Below are 6,472 nucleotides of genomic sequence, written 5' to 3'. Positions count from 1 at the left end.
CATGTGGTGCTGTGCTATCTTCCCAGGCTCTGGACCTGTGGACCTCCCTGAAACATGAAGAGAAATGGGCTTCTCGGGAGACATGGATCTCCAGGGCCACAATGAGCCAGGGCAGAGCTGGGACCTAGGGCTCTCAGTTCATCATCCTGAGTTGTAGTCAGTGCCTAGGAGGCTGGCCAGGACCCAAGTCACTTAACCCACAGCCCTGGCTGGGAAGATGAGGAAAACACTGGACATTTGTCTCATTTCTCAGTGTCTCCATCTGTCAAGTGGGACAATAATCCTACTCATACTCACACCCCCACCCCCATCCCTACTCCACCTCTACCGTACCCCAACCTACCCCCATCTTCACCCCACCCCCACCCCCACCCCCACCTCTGCCTTGGTGGTAGTGATGGTAAAATGGGCCTAAAGAAGCGAGGATCTAAGCACATGGCCTGCCCTGCTGCTACCACTCAGAGATGCCAGATGCCGCCTCCCACATGCCGACGCATGTGCAGGACCTCACCCAGCCCTCCCAACCGCTGGCTCTCAGTCTACTTACCCCCTCTCACCCCCTGCCAGGGCAGACACAGCAAACAGAGACATAGCCAGAACCTGGGATTCCAACCCAAGTTCAAGTCAGAATGGTCTGACCCCAATGTGGCCCATAGCAGAAGCCTTTGCCAAGCCCATCATAGATATTGACAGCCTACTGTGTGCCCAGAGGCACAGTAGGGAATACAGGAGATGAGGTCTCCACTCCAAAGCTTAGTCTGAGAGAGAGGCAGGGTTCTAAAAGGAGCAGACCCAAGAAGAGAGCTGCATAGTGTGGGAGCCAGGGCCTGGAAGCATTGGTGAAAATAGTCAGGGGATGAACTCCTGGAAGATGATATCGCACAGGAGGATGTCCCCTGTCAGCACCTGGGTGAGATATTCCAAGCAGAGGAGGCACCACAGGGAGGAGCCTCCACCACAGGGAGGAACCAGGTGACTTTGGGCCATGGAAGTCCACCTAAGGCCAGCATGGCCAGAGCAAGGAGAGGCTACAAGAAGAACAATGTCCATATGTCAACTTCCAGTGTGGATAAGCCTTTCTGGGAGAGTCAAGCCAACAGGGTTCCTGTCTCTAGCAATCCTGGCCTCCAGCTCCCAGGCATGAGCATGAAGGTGGGCACCTGTGCACACAAGGACGTGTGCACATGCCTGCACACTGCAGCTCAGCCAGGAGGAAAGACAGAGTGGAAGAGGAGGCCAGACAGACACAGAGCCCCGCACATGCCACAAGTGCCCAGCATCACACAGCTGTGGCCTCCCAGGCTCCTCGTGGCACTGAGGTGCACCGCCCCCCTTAGCTAAAGGCTCAGGCACCCCTCTCACCAAACAGCTTTTCTACCTCCCAGCTCCAGACTTAGGGGAACTCTGTCTGGGTCCACCCACAGTCCCCTCCACCCACTGACCTGTTTTGTGCCCCACCACTACCACCACCTAATGCTAAAGAACCCAGAACAAGTTTGCAGTGGCAATCCTAGGAATTTGGGGGTGGGGGCAGGGACACCCACTTTAAAGGAACAGCAAAGTGTTAGCAGGGTGATGTCACCAGTCCAGGGCAGCTGCTGATGGATGTCAAGACACACACACACACACACACACACACACACACACGCACACACACACGCACACATGTAGTACCCAGTCCCACACACCCACACACACATGCACACATGCAGTACATACACACGCACATGCACACATGCAATGTCTACACACACATGCACACGTATACACATGCAGTACACACACACACACACACACACACACACACACACCCTGGTGAATGTGTTTCGAGCTCTTTTTCATGGCTATCAGGTTACCCCCTGGGGCTGATCTGGGACAAAACAGGAAATCCCAGAACCAAGCCCGCCAGATGAGGTAAGGGGCTGGGAATTTGAAACCCCCTCCGCTCTCTACAGCCTCCTACCGGACCCTGCCTCCTATACGCTGGGGCTAGCTGCCAGGATTCTCCCAGAGAAGTTCCCTCACCCCAGGCACTGCTAGAGCTCAATCATGGAGTCACAGCTTCAAATTCCTGCCCTGTACAAGACCCCAGGCCCACACAGAGCTCCTTATAGCCATTGGAAGTCCACTCTTTGAGCTATGTCATTTCCCAGTCAAAGGCAAACCGCAGTTGGCCTTATGTCCAGCAGGGGGCGTGTATGCTTCATTTGCCAGAGAGCCAGCAGTGGCATCCGAAGGCGGCTGGAAACAACCCTCCCTCCAGCAGCTTCCCATTCCACGCACAGCTCCCCCACTATGCACAGACCAGGCTTCTGCACCTTTGCATACACTGTGCCCCTGTCAGGCTGCTGACGGAGCAAACCGGCTCACTTCCGGTCTAGCTTCTCCTGCATATTCTTCACTAGATGTTTCACCCAGACCCCCATGACTTTTCATTGCCAGCCTGCTCCTCCACGGGGAGAAATGCCTGGGCGGATGAGTGACTGATGGGTAGAGAAACCCAGCTACCAGCCACCCACACCGTTCAGAAACAAATAATTCAATGCAGACATCCCGGGAGAAGACAATTTTTTTTTTTTTTAATGGTCGGGCAAGCATTCTAACATTGAGTTATAGCCTCAGGCCTCTTTTTTACATTGTTTTATTTTGAGCCGGTCTTACTCAAAGCTCAGGCAAGCTTTGAACTTAGGATCATCCCAACTTGGCCACCCTAGTAGTTGGAAAAATAGGTGTAGCCATCCACTCAGTCAATTTAAGAAATATAAAGCACTCATTGAGTCTAAGGGTCGCCTCATGATCTGACTTGATTTTTTCCATCTGTTGGGCTTGGTGATACTACTCAAATTTATGGAAGGGGAAACTAAGATTTAAACGGGGCTCAAGTTTGCAGCTCATGGGTAGATGCATCAGGGTTCCAAATACAGACACCTTCCCCCTTATTCAGCTATGCCCCAGGCCCCAGCTGTGAGTCCAGCCTTCTGCTACTCGCAAGCCAAATCCTCTAGGTGACCTCAAGAGGCCAAGAAATGTAGCAAAGTCCTAGTGCTTGGCTAGAAGGGCCACTCCTAGCTTCTCATAAGTTGTAGCCTAATTCTCAACCTAACTCACAAGTTCCAGCTTCTCTGTGATTCAACAGAAGTGAATGCTGGTTAGACACTCTGTGTGTGTGTGTGTGTGTGTGTGTGTGTGTGTGTGTGTGTATGCGTGTGTGCGTGTGTGTTTGCATGTGAGCATGAGTGTGTATGTGTACAAGCATGATTGTGTGTGAGTGGGTGGGAACACTTGTGTGCAAGGGTGAATGTGCATGTGCCTGTATGCATGAGTATGCGTGTACATGTGTGTGCATGTGTTCGTGTGAATGCGTGCATGTAAGCATGCCTGTGTGTGTGCATGTGTATATGCATGGGCAAGGTGTGCGTGTGTGTGTGTGTGACCTTCACACAGACGTGTTAGGAAGCCCCTGTTCCCACTTGCAGGTGAGGGGAAGAAGGTCCTAAGAAATTAAACTGTTGCACAAGGCCACTCAGCCAGCAGGAAGCAAAAGCAGAATTCAAACCCAGAAGCACAGAGGGCTGAGTTCCCAGTCATACCCACACACCCTTCCTCTGGTACAGCAGTTCTCAAATCTGTGACCCTTTGCAGAGTCTAATGACCTTTCCACAGGGGTCGAATATTAGATATCCTGCAAATCAGATGTTTACAGTACTATTCATAACAGTTGCAAAATTACAGTTATACAGGAAAAATTATTTTAAAGGGTCGCAGGATTAGGAAGGTTGAGAACCACCACTCTAATATGTTCTGAAGGGGCTCTTTGGGCTGAACCTCAGCTAGGTTCACCCCAAAAGGCCAATAACCTGAAAGGTTCCCAACAGAGTCAAGGCCACAGCCCCAGGCACTGGAAGGCAGGTTTGCTGAATAAAATGGGTTCCTCCTCTCCCCTGAAACAACTGATCCTCAGCCACCACCTCTTTCTCAGCTAAGTAGAGTCATTTTTGTAATCAAACCTCAGTTTTACCATCTGTAAAGTGGGATAATGGTGCTGGGGATCACAGATCCACTAAAGGTTTCTCTCCCACTAAGCTTCTAAGGCTATGATTTATCCAAGGGCAATCTCTCACCTACTAATTCATCCTCCTGCTCATCCCTTCATTTAGGAGACTTCCAGACATTGCTAGCCTGAGCTGGACCAAGCCTGTCTGCACTCCTGTAGATCACATAAATGGAATCAGGGGTTGAATGGAAAATGGAGATCAGGCAGGTAAAGCCTATAGCAAGAACCAGCTCGGAACGGAGCCTGTTGAAGGCAGCTGTTGGGTGTCATTAAAGGTTCCCAAGGACGATGGAGAGAAGAGACAGATATTTAGGTAACTGTCACCCAAGGAGACTACCGCTGATTCCGGGAAGGACCAACAGCCCCCTGTGGGCATCAGGGGGAATGCCCAGAAAGGTGCCAAGGAGAGGCTAATTAGGAGGGCCATGAGATCAGAGGTGGGGTCACTCCTGGCAAGTGTCAAAGGAGCTCAGAACCTCAGAGGTCACTGGGCCGTGTCTGTGTGAAGCCACGGGTAGAAGAGGGACAGGATCCAATCTGCCTGTGAGAAAGTGCTGTGTGGGCAAGCTTTAGAAAGCAGGCCGGGACAGAGTCTAGAAAAGGTGTGCAGTGGACCAGAGGTGGGGAGACTGAGGAGGCTGTGCCTGAGGGGGGGGCCGGGATGGAGGAGGGGACAAAGAAGGATTAATTGCAAACACTTCTGCGAGCCACAGACCCCCCCCAAGAGGGGCTGAGGCAGGGCAGGGCAGGGGTGGAGGTGACCATGACCACAGTCCTCTGGGACTAGAGTGAGGCTAGGGTGGGGAGGGGAATGCCCACACACTGAGTCACTTGACTTATTGGGTTTCTGAGAAGTCGTGCTCCTCCCCTGTCCTCCCCGTCCCAGCCTGTAGCCAAGGCCACTCTTCAGAGAAGAGCCGTGTGGGAGCCCAGGTATTATACAAGATCTGAAAGAACCTGGCAGGAACAGTCTGGTGGCTCTGAGAATTCTCAGAGCACTGGGAGGGCTGGGGCTCAGGGCTGACAACCAGGGGAAGTTTGAGGACTGGCGGGGGAGGGAGTTGATAGAACTGGCCACAGAGCTGTGTGATCTGGAGTCACCACCTCAGCTTCTCTGAACCTTATTCTTTTTTTTTTTTTTCCGGAGCTGGGGACCGAACCCAGGGCCTTGCGCATGTTAGGCAAGCGCTCTACCGCTGAGCTAAATCCCCAACCCCTTCTCTGATCCTTAGATGGAGCCCTAACTCCTCCTGAGACAGAGTTATTTTGTGGGCTACTAAATAAAGTGCATCTCGTGCTCAGCCCCACGCAGGTTCTCTGGGAGATGGGCTTGACTGCTAGTGTTGGGAGTGGAGCTAACTACTGATCCAGAGCCCGACCTCACCCCTCCGCCTTAAACACACACCAACCAAAAGAGCTAGCAAGGTGGCTCACTAGGTAAAGGCACTTGCTGCGGCCAAGCCTGACTACCTGAGTTTGATTCCTGAGCCCTGAGCCTACAAGATAGAAGGAGAGAACCAAGTCCTGTGAGCTGTCTGCTGACCCCCACATGTATGCCTGATATTTGTGCTCTCTCTCTCTCTCTCTCTCTCTCTCTCTCTCTCTCTCTGTATGTGTCTGTCTCTGTCTCTCTCTCTGTCTCTCTTCCTCCCTCATTCCCTTCCTCCCTCTCCTTTTCTTTCTCCCTCCCCATCAAAATGGTGTCAAGTGGAACCAATGTCTGACTATAGATTGTCACAGCTTGAGATGGGCATTTGCACCTATTTACAGACAAAGACCCTGCAGCTCCCTCAGATCACACAGGTAGAGTTCAAGCCACCACTCAGAGCAAACCCAGGACCTTCCCACAAGGCTCTCCCAAGTGCCAAGGACCCCAGGCTATCATTCTATTGAACACATGCTATCCCTGTTCTGAGCCACTTCCTGGGACCAACTTGGTTAGCACTGACCCCAATGGGGTGGATCCCAGTTCCCAGAGGGGACAACTGAGGTACAGAGACTGTAAGAACCCTCCCTAGGGTCCAAGCTGAATGCAGATCCAGTGTCTTAGGCAAGGTCAGGAATGAGATCCAGTTACAGGTGAATATCAAGTGGATGGTGAGGTCGGGGCGGTGACTTACCTGCTGGCTTCTGCCCTGGATCTGCCACCACAGAGGTGGGCCACCCCCAAGAATGCTGTCCCTGCTCCACACTCATCCTCTCTCCAGTGAACCCTCCCTGAGCCACAGACTCCTTTCCTCTTCCCTTGAAGAGCAGCTCCCTGGAGCTGGGCACAGAGCCAGGCCATGTCTGGCCTGAAGACACAGCCCAACCCCGGGGAGGAGGCTCTGGCGAGCAGCCCGTTACCACGCGCCCTTCGGTAATGAGATTAATGAAAATAATAGTTCTGAGCATCGAGTGGAGCCGGCCGCCAGCAGT

This window comes from Rattus norvegicus, chromosome 5 (genome assembly GCF_036323735.1).
Source record: "Rattus norvegicus strain BN/NHsdMcwi chromosome 5, GRCr8, whole genome shotgun sequence".
NCBI classification, from domain to species: domain Eukaryota; kingdom Metazoa; phylum Chordata; class Mammalia; order Rodentia; family Muridae; genus Rattus; species Rattus norvegicus.
The sequence above is the reverse complement of the archived record's forward strand: the minus strand, read 5'-3'. Positions refer to the sequence as shown.